This window comes from Miscanthus floridulus, chromosome 6 (genome assembly GCF_019320115.1).
Source record: "Miscanthus floridulus cultivar M001 chromosome 6, ASM1932011v1, whole genome shotgun sequence".
Taxonomy (NCBI): domain Eukaryota; kingdom Viridiplantae; phylum Streptophyta; class Magnoliopsida; order Poales; family Poaceae; genus Miscanthus; species Miscanthus floridulus.
In genome coordinates this window covers 112,173,835-112,184,389 of record NC_089585.1, presented here as the reverse complement: position 1 = coordinate 112,184,389, position 10,555 = coordinate 112,173,835, and the positions used below count along the sequence as shown (strand labels likewise).

Here is a 10,555-nt window from a genome sequence, read left to right as displayed (position 1 = left end):
ATGGATAGGTGTCGGCCATGCCTATAACAAAATGGGCCCGATTTGTCATGGCTTTCGTGCACGGATGGGCCGGGCCAATGATGGCTTTGCTAATTAGTTCTAGAAAGACAACAAGTTCCTAAGTGGTGATGTATCACTTGCATCAATTGTCCTCAACAAATAAGTTGCACTAGAAAACCAGCGCGGCTTTGCCACGCCATCTGTTGAGTGAGCCTGCAAGTTTTTACAGGTTTTGTTGCTCCTCCTTGCTCTATATGTTCTATACCTTTCACCATATCTTCTTTGCAAGACGTATTACTGATAAATAGAGGGGATAATTTTGTTTGACATTGGTAATACTGAGGTGTAGTAAAACTTTTGTTTGCTGAAATCTTGAGGACAAATGTGTATGTCTATTTTCTGCCCAATCAAATGTTGTTCTTTAAGGAGACGGGCTTTCAAATAATCAAAGAGGCATATATAGCTTGTGTCTGTCTATTATGAATAATAAACAAGTATTAAATTGTTTTTGTGCTCAATTTATCATACTTCATAAGCTTACCTGGGCGTGGCTTTGCCCCACTTACCTTGATTGCACCGTTGATATACCTGTAAAAATTACTGTGATGAATGTTCGCAATTACTTTCATTGAGTATTAATCTTTTGCTTGATGGGGTCGGGTTTTTTTAGCAATGCATGTCTGAGCACAAGTTTTTGCCCAGGGCATATATCCACTTAAGCTGGCACGATGGTAGAATGGACAATGCGCTCGAGGATTTATAGCTATCCTTTTTGCATGTGGATGGTTGTTGTTGTACATCCATGTTGTAGTATTTGAAACACACGACGGGTTGAAACCAACAGAATTTTCATGTAACCAATCAGTTTCACTTGCAATCACACAACATATGAGGCATCACTGCATGTGTTTGAGGCACACAACAGATTCAAATCAACAAAAATTCCATGTAAACGATCCATTTCACTTGTAATCACACAACATATGAGGCAATTCAGAGTTAGCCCTAGAGTACTTCACCGGAACAAAAGAGTTAATGCCAACCTATTAGATTGGCCGGATTTGGCAAGGTAGGGTAGCAACATTGTGTGCGCAGCACTAACCACTAAGCTCCTTTTGTATTGTGATTCCACGGTATGTTGTAGGATTGACATGATGGTGCGCAACAATGGACATGGGGGCCAGTTCTTTTGCCTCAATAAATTCATCAAGGCCTACCCATTTATAATCCTACATATGAAGGGAAGGAAATCGTTGATTATATTAGATACAACAAAGAAAATCTCTTTTGAAAATAATAAATTCAAATTGCAGATACGTGAAAAAGCTTAACAAAATTGATGGCAGGTACATGAGAGAAAAAACTGAGAGATGATAATAGGTATCCTCGAGAAACCCATCAGTTATAGACATTCTTAAAGATCAAGCAATAGAAAGTCGGTTAATCAATAAATCACTGTTTTTCTTTTTGAGATAATGAAGTGATCGTCGGCAGCGACGGAGGCAGCGGTGGGGCTGGGGGGGCTCTAGCCCCCCCCCCCCCCTACCGATCCTAGGCACGTGGAGCCCCCCTAAGCCCTCCCTTAAAATTTTATGCATATATGTATTAGGTAGGAGGAGCTAAGGCTAAGAGAAGATAAAAAAACCTCTATTCTTTTGTTCAGCCCCTCCTATTTTTTTTCTGGCTTCATCCCTGATCGTCAGCCATAGCTCCCTTATGTTTTGAAACTGTATAGTTCTAACTGCATTTATTTTGGTAGTTTATATTACAATTTCACTTAGTAGTTGGAGCATTATATGTACACAGTTAATATGCTGAAACTGTATTTGCCAAAATTCATTTTGACCTATAAGTTACTGTGTTATATCAACATTGGCTATTGGAATAGGCAAGATATTAAGTTTGTAGTATAAATACAAGTACTGTAAATCTGAGTAGCATAGAATATTTAAGCTGAATTGCTTCAGTTAAGCTGTTGGGCAATTATTTGTAAGAAAATGAACCAAGATTAGTAATTAACTAATTATAGAGATTCATGTGCCCAAGTAAACTGAAAAGAAAAAGATGAATAGAAGGTGTTATGAAAAGGTTAGTGCCACAGAGGATCAATCTAGTACTACGGTTCATATATATCTTCGTGATAAGACATTGCTACTTTTTTATTGGTTTTAAATCCTTGTATTTGAGAGAAAACAATAATATATGGTTTATCTCACCTCAAGGGAATTAGCAGTATCTGCTGAGAACCTGAGATTTGCACCTGAAATGACAATCAAGAGTAGAGAGTTGAGAGCTAAGTATTGTGCTGAGGTGTTGAATTTCAAGCAGAAAAACATTTGAGAAATAAATCTAAGCAGTAGTACTTGAGGAGATTCCAAAACAAGATGATTTATCAATCATCATATATATATATAACAAATTAATTTTGTATAAATTATGTGATGAAAATATGCCTCTTGTTTTCTTTCCTTTTTAATTATGAATAGAGGCCCTGTTTGTCTTTTCTTTTTCTTGCAGCTTCAGATAAAAAGATTAGTGAGGATCGTGGGTTCATATATCATTATCTCCATAAACTATTGTAATAATTTGATTTACACCGAAAGGCATCAGTAGAGACGCAAAGCAAACTATCAGGAGCCCAGGCAGAAGTTAATCCTATTTCTTAGGTTTAATGTAATATACTTTGTAAACCAGTTCACTTGTTGTATCAGTTTTAATATGGAATCAGGACATTATAGTCGTACAAAAATAAGATATGCTAGTGTATAATAAAATTTCAGATTTCAGAAAGCAAAGATTATTGTACCATCAATTTTTAGGAATAGAAATATAAGGTGCAAGATAACATTTTTAGAAATTAGATTAGCGTTTGCACCATACTATATTTCAGGTTTTGAAAAGCAAAGATTCTGCTACTGTAAATTTTGAGGAATAGAAATTTAAAATGTAATATAACATATCTAGAAATTAGATCAGGCTTTGCACCATATTATATTGCTATAACATAGTCAATCCGAAGAAAATAAGTCACAGAACAGCTGCATGTTAGCACTTGCATGTAGAGGAGTTCATATTACATATTTTTAGATTTCATAAATGGAAATGAAATGTGTGGACAGGAAATTAAGTTTTCAAAGGGTCTGAATATTGGATCAGGAAAGTACATACATGTAGTTGCTATTAAAGTAGTAGAGAACCTATTTCAAATTCAGTGTGCACTTTTGAGGATTTGCCCGATTCTCATTCATATTAGAGCTTGAAGCATGTAGAATTGAAGTGGTTTCTTGATGTAAGAACATCAAATTAATCATAAGAGATGGTGTAGAGGAGTTTAGATTATAGATTGCCATATTTTAGAAAATATGGCTCTAAAGCATTGAATCAAACAGATTGTGTGCATGAATGTACGGCTGCAAGCATGCAGCAGCGGTGGTCACTGTGATGCAGTCCCATAATTGATTTGCTTGTACGATTCAGTCCTTGGCTTTTATGCGGCAGAACACAAGATTCAGATCTGAGCATCAGCTACGGGCTCGTGCAGGAAGGGTCATCGCGATGTCCACGCATTGACGCACATCAACGCTGAGAGGAGAGCATGTACTAACCGATTGCGGACGCGCGAGGAGAGTTCGCCGAGCTATGCAACCGTCTAGTCCAGAGTTGTGCTTCAGGTGGCGGCGTCAGGTACAACTTCTTTGTGTGGTGGAGCTTGAGCAGACGAGCTGCCTGCAATCTGACACATCGTAGCAGGGTTGGGAGAGGGGTTGCCCCAGGGAGAAGAGGACTGACAAGCCTCGTTGCCTGAGGTCCAGGCGCAACTCGGGCTGCTGGTTCTCCTTGCGAGCGGCGCGGCAGGCGGAGGCCATAGGATGGCGGAGGGGTTAGAGGAGGAGCGTGGAGGGATGAGGACCTCGCCTGGCACCCGCCGCCGCATCAGGAGGGAAGGGGGGAGAGAGAGAGAGAGAGAGAGAGAGAGAGAGAGAGAGAGGAAGGGGAGGGTGAGATGGAGGTGAGAGGCAGGCAAGGGAGAGCAGGGGTGGAGCAGGAGCAGGCACCGGAGGAGGAGGACGGCCGACGCCACCGCACCCGTCGCCGTGGTCGCGTCAGGACAGAGAGGGTCCGGCGATATACATGCCTAATTTTAGTAAAGTTCGAGGGCTTTTTGAAGAAAAAAAACCTAAGAGGAGGTCTGGACTACGAGTTGATTCGACTAAAGTTCAAGGTTTGTTTTGCAAAAAGACCAAGGCTCGCACGATCTGGGCCGTCCGCGCGGCCGATCCGATGGTTGAGAAAAGTGGCCAACGTGGCCACGCTGACCGGCCCTCTTTTGGTAGCAGGATTCATATGGTAAGATGTACTTCACTTGTACATGTACTCCACGGTGGTAGCCCGTAGGAGTACTTCACGTTAATTTGTCATCGTAATCATAACAATAATACTCTATAAGTATTGCCTTCTGCAGTAGCTCTATGATACTATACTTCCAAATTTATAATATCAACTAAGTCTAAAGTATTATACTGTAGTGTTTTTTAAGCATGCCTGATCACCAGTGGTGCCTCTGGCCGTGTCACCTGTGCCCACCCCGCTACTTCAGTCCATGATCCCCTAATTGGAATCCTTGGAAAGGCGCTGGAGCTTCGCCACCGCCGTTAGCCCTACTCACCGGCTATCCTCTGCCGCCTGCTCACCAGTGCATCCATCATCTCACTCGCTTCCCATCGAACCACCACCGCGCTTGGTGGACCGCTATCGTCAAGCCCCTTAAAAGAATCGAGATGTCGTCTAAAAGGAGTGAACATGAGTTCCTGGAAAAAAAATAGAGCTTCTAAAACTATTACAAGACCGGAGATCTGGTTTGGTCCTTAAATGTGGCACCAGATCTGCTCTAGATCAGAGCTCCTGTACTGGGTGACGGGAAGAACACAAGTCGGAGAGGGATTTCACCTATTTTAATCAATTATTATACTTGTTACCAAGTGTTGTGGAGACATACGCCCCTCACCATCCCCTATGTCGCACAATCTTCGTCCTCTACTAATTGAGTAGTCAACTATGTGTTGGCAATGCACGTGCGTCAATTAATGTTTTTGTACCGCAGGCAATGTACTAGTCACAAGAAAGAATGATCGTCAGTTTCATGTTTTGCAAGGAAAGGAATTGATTGTTAGTTTTAAATCGACGGCTGGGGTTTCACCACGACTAGGTAGACAGGTATAAAATAAGACAAAGAAGAGATATAGATAGGATAGAGAGGATATAGAGATAGAGATAGAAATAAAGATAGAGAGGAGTTCATTGAAGGCTGCCTTATAATAGGAGCTGCAAAAAAGAAGAGAAGGAGATGACAAACGATAATAGGTTTAAGCCAATGAATGGTTGATTAGAGTTTGCGTGTGAAATGGTAAGTGATCATAACCATTCTAGCCCACCAGTACACACTTTGAAGATGCAAGAAAAGAAAGTTCACTGGTGCCCTCCTCCTGATGGGGTAATTAAGGTGAATTTTGATGCAGCTTTTAAAACTGAAACTTATGGAGGTGCCTCGGGAATAATTTTACTAATGCCCGAGGTTAATTTGTAGCAGCCAAATGTAAACAACATGGGTCGATACTTGATGCTCTTACTACTTAAGCTTATGCTTATCTTGATGCGATGCTAATGATAAAGGATCTTGGACTGTCAAAGTTGATTGTCGAAACGAATTGCCAAGAATTAGTGGCGCTATGGAATTCTAAGACTAGTAATAGATGCGCTATTATTCCAGTGCTAAATCAAATCCATGAACTTAGTCGACAATGCACACATTTTGTTTTGGTTCATGTAAGGAGGGAAGCAAACATGGCTGCGCATTATACAACCAAGTTTGCTTTACTTTCAAATTTTGAATGTATGTGGTTGCATGATGTACCCAACTTTTTATCTCAATTTTTTCAGCAGGACTTTCCTATTGAGAACTCAAGTAACATAAATAAAGTTTTCTTTGTTCTAAAAAAAGATTCTTAGTTGGGCCAACATGTTTGGCGGCCGGACACATTTTGGGTCTTGCTCGCTCTAAAGAAACTATTGGGCCTTTTTTACTCTCACATCGACAGTCCAACCTAGTTAAGTCAGATCTAGTGCACATAAGAGGCGCATCAGGCATTCTTCAAAACTATGGTAAACTCGAATCCCCTTTCTTCTCGTATGTATGACTCACAAATTTGGTGGGCTTGAGACAACTTCGTTTGGTTCCTTGTGTTGATCTATGCTAGCCAGAGGAAGCGAGGAGCCAGATCAACCAGTGGATCGTGAGCGCGATGGTCGGCCAGATCAAGGACCTTCTTCGGTTCTTCTCATGGGCTGCCTCTACCGTGGGACACCGACGGTGCTCGCCAATGCACTCTACTTCAAGGTCATGTGGGAGCACAAGTTCGACACCTGCCTAACGCTGGGCAAAGCCTTTTTCCTGCACGACGGTTGTGTCATCCGCGTGCCGTTCATGTCAAGCACCAGCAAGTAGCGCATCGCCTGCCAGCCCAACTACAAGGTTGTGAGGCTTTGCTATGTGCAACAAGGCCACGGCGAGCACTGGGTGTTCTCGATGTACATCTACCTTCCAAACGCGCACGATGGCCTACCGACGCTGCTGCACAAGCTGAGCGCTACTCAAGAGCTCTAGAACTCTAACGGACGAGGTCCCCATGCGTGCGTTCAGGGTTCCTAGGTTCACCATCGCGGACAAGACAAACGTGATGGAGATGCTGCTGGACCTCGGGCTGCTCCTGCCCTTCGATCATGATGCTGCCGACTTCGGCAACATAGTGGAGGCGCTCATCGTGTCCGATGTCTACCATGAGTCCTTCGTGGAGGTGAACGAGGAAGGGACCGAGGCAGCCTCCATGACCACTGTTGCTATGCGCTTTGGGTGCACGCGATTGTAGGCGCCGGTGGACTTTGTCGCCGACCACCCGTTTGTGTTCTTGATCAAGGAGGAACTCAGCGACATGGTGGTTTTTGCTGGACAAGTGATAGATCCATTGATTCCTTAGTAATTTTAGATGAGTGATGCTTCTTTGAGTGAATATAATATGGTGATTTTACTTCAAAATATATATAATATGGTGATAATGATACGAAAGCAGTTAGTACTTATATGCTATATAAAGGCCAGGACATTTGCCAGATAATCCACTAAACTTAGCGAGAGCTAAATTGAACCATCATGCAAGTGAGAGTGTGCAAGATAGTGTGCCAAATGTCATCGTCCTTATGTATCCCTTTCATCAAGTTCCATCGTCCATGCCTCTCAACAACAGGAAATCAAAAACCCAATCTCACCATTGCCCAACTCGTTAATGGTGTAGGCGGCAGCAAATCGAAGGTGAAGGATTGGGGAGAAGGACGCCAAGCCGGTATATGGCTTCTCAGCTCCTGATTTTTACTTCTAGGTGTTGGATTTAGCATTTTTCGTTTATGTATATTTCGAGTTCAAAATCAGCTCAATTTGCTTAAAAAAGTGGCATGACTGTTAGTCTTCTCTTTCCTAAAATGGTTTGAATGAAATGGATACATGTAGCTTTCCGGTGAGGAAGAAGAGCAACAGTGTCTGATTCCTTAGTTCTTAGAACGGAGCTCTCCGGCTCATTTTGTTGATTCGTCCGAGAGTACATGTTTTGTTGTTGAACCTATTGAAAATTTCTCGCCCATTCCTTGGTTCCAAACTAGCAATGACGTCAGGAAAATTGACGAACAAGGGTCCTATGAAATTCATATGTAAAAAACTCTGTTCCAAACGCAAGAAGAGGCAGTCGAATAAATCATCTTGATATCTACTAGTAGTAGTGTCATGCCAACCGCCATCACCAACAGGAGGGTATCATTATTTCCTACTTCTAATAACTTGGTAAGGTATCGCCAGTAGTTGGATTGGTTTTAATTTTGCGCTGCAGGGTCGGAGACAGAGTCCGACTTGAGAAGGCTGGATCCACGATGTGTTTTTGGTTCCTGCCATTTTATAAGTGCCCCCGATCACCTCTCCTCTAGCGCCCACACCGATCCTTTCTCGTTTCTCCTCTCTACCGCCACACCACGCCAATAATCCCTAGCGAGCCACCGCCGGCAAGAGCAACACTGAAATGCAAAACCTTTCGCATGAGCGCCCGTGGAGTCTATTGTGCTCTTTTTATTGGCTGCTTTTTTACTAGCGCTGCAAAAGTTGCAGACCTTTTCTATCGATGAGGTTCACATAGTCAACTATGGTTTTACCTCGCTGTCGATGTTTCGAACAAACACTGGCTAGTAAATTTGTGATTATTGCGCGTTAGGCCCGGATGGTGCACTAAAAGACATGAGGTTTATACTAGTTTGGACAAAATGTCCCTATGTCCAATTTGTTGCCGTTGCTCGTGTTTATAGTACCGAAAGTGGTTCGTAGTAGGGGGTACAAAATAGTCAAGAGAGGGACAAGTCCCAAGTCTCTGATGGAATTATCAAAAAGGTCGCTGAGAGCTTGGTCGCTGCTCAGCTGTGTATGTCGTGTCGCGTGTGTTCAACTTATCCATCAAGAGTTGGTCCCCTTGTTGGAGGAAGCACCTCCCCTTTTATAGATGAAGGGGACGGCTTTATAAGTGAGAGGGAAAGTGTGTGTATGCTACCGAGCCATGTTGTCCATGTCTACCGAGCCTTGTTGCCCATACCGGCGGGTACCAGGTGATGGTAGGCGCCTACAACACTATCGATGTCACTGTAGAATATCAGGGTGGCTGCAGAGTACTGCTCCACGTAGGGTATGGTCTCTGGTACAGTAGTTTTAACTTATGAGCCTTGCCTTGCCTTTCTCCGCACGTCTTCTGGTTCCTACGAGCCCCGGTCGAAGGGACGCAGGGTCAGAGTTGAAAGTAGCACTTTGGGCAAGGACTTCCGATCAGAAAGGGTGTCCGGAAGCCGCTAGAGGCCAAAACGAGTGCTCCGATTGGAGTGGTGGGCCTAAGGGGTCGTCGAGCGGGCATCGTTCCTTTTGGACCACGGCATGGTGATAGTACATCCATTATTGTAGAAGGCGCGAGTCTCTTCCTGGACCATAGTGGTTGTCGTATGCCTGTGTCGGGTTCCATGTCGGAGGGCTGAAGGCGACGCCTATAATACTGTTCGGACTCTGTAATGCCAGAATGGTCTAAAGCGCCCATCCCGTCATACCCTGGCTGTACTTTTCCTGCCGCAGCGTAGGGCATGGTCCTTGGTGCTATGTTTGACTCAAGTGTCATGTTGTACCCCATGCTCATCCTTATGATGGAGCAGGGTGTACTTGTAGGGCGAGGTGGAGTCTGCCCTTGGCCATCGGGCAAGGTGCAGCCTAGCCCTTGGGGGTAGGGCGAGGTAGAGTTTAACCACCGGGGGTCGGGCGAGGCGGAGCCTAGCTGTCGGGGGTTGGGCGAGGCAGAGCCTGACCACCAGGGGTCGGGCGAGGTGGAGTCGAGCCCTCAGGGGTTGGGTGAGGTGGAACCAGTCTTCCATCATTTCGGACAACAGACGTAGTAACGTTCTCGTCTGATCGGGAGTATCAACGTTCGATGGTTATCAGTTTCACCTCATTGGATACCCCGATATTAGGTCCCCGACAGTAGCCCCCGAGCCCCTGGGTGATTCGAGTAGAATCGCCCAGTGGGTATTTTGATTTACCAGAGGGTGCGCGCGAGCGCACCTGATGGGTGTAGCCCCCGAGCTCCTAGGTGATTTGGGTAGAATCGCCTAGGGGTGCTTTGGACCCTTCGCGGGTAAGGCTATGAGGTTTGGTTTCATCAACCGGAAAGCTTTAAGGGAACCCTGGTGTCCTGTTCGTAGGAATTTTGCCCAGGGTCAACCTGGCTGGGGCTCAACTTTGGATTGAGGCCCTACTGACGCTCATGTACCTATGTCCCGGTTGCTTACGGGCCCATCTTCTATTGGGTTGGTCGTCGAGACCATTGGGCCGATCCCTGGACGTTTAGGCCCAGGTGGGCCAAAGAAGAAGCATTCTGACCCACGTTCCATCTGTGGGAAAGGAGTCTGGTCCGTCGCCCCTATAAAACCATGGGGTCTGACCCTAGGGTCCTGTACTCTGCCTTTTCGCCGTCGCATCACCAACCTCCGACATTAATCGCCAGAGCCTCCGACACGCACACTGCTCCCACCGTTAAACTCGCTGCTGCCTTCTTCCCTGTGCTGCTCCCACCGTCGCAAAGGACCCGAGGTACAAATTCAACATCTCCCCTCAGTGCTTAGAGGGCCTCGTCCGCTGAGGCCTCCTTTGCCCATTGACCACCATCGAGGAGTGGCGACTGCCCGGTGAAGAGGAGGAACTGCAGCCACCCAAAGGGTACGTCATGTCTTTCACCCACTTCCATGAGCAGGGATTCGCCATGCTCGCCCATTAGTTCCTTTGGGGACTGCTGGACTACTACTAGGTGGAGCTTCAACACCTTACCCCCAATAGGATCTAACACATCACGATGTTTGTCGTCCTGTGCGAAGGGTTCTTGGGGATCAGTCCCCACTTTGACCTATAGCAGTATCTCTTCGTTGTCAATCTTCTAAA

General features: G+C 44.9%; 1 long non-coding RNA gene and 1 pseudogene across 1 annotated transcript; one reads left to right on the top strand and one right to left on the bottom strand.

Moving 5' to 3' along the window:
• Nucleotides 1–911: 911 nt before the first annotated feature.
• Nucleotides 912–4,082, bottom strand: LOC136459081 (uncharacterized). Its single transcript, XR_010760137.1, has 3 exons — nucleotides 3,606–4,082; nucleotides 2,217–2,260; nucleotides 912–1,229 (listed from the first exon to the last, which is right to left on the bottom strand). It is a non-coding gene; the product is annotated as an uncharacterized lncRNA (long non-coding RNA).
• Nucleotides 4,083–5,449: 1,367 nt separating this feature from the next.
• Nucleotides 5,450–7,031, top strand: LOC136461025 (serpin-Z1-like; annotated as a pseudogene).
• Nucleotides 7,032–10,555: the final 3,524 nt, after the last annotated feature.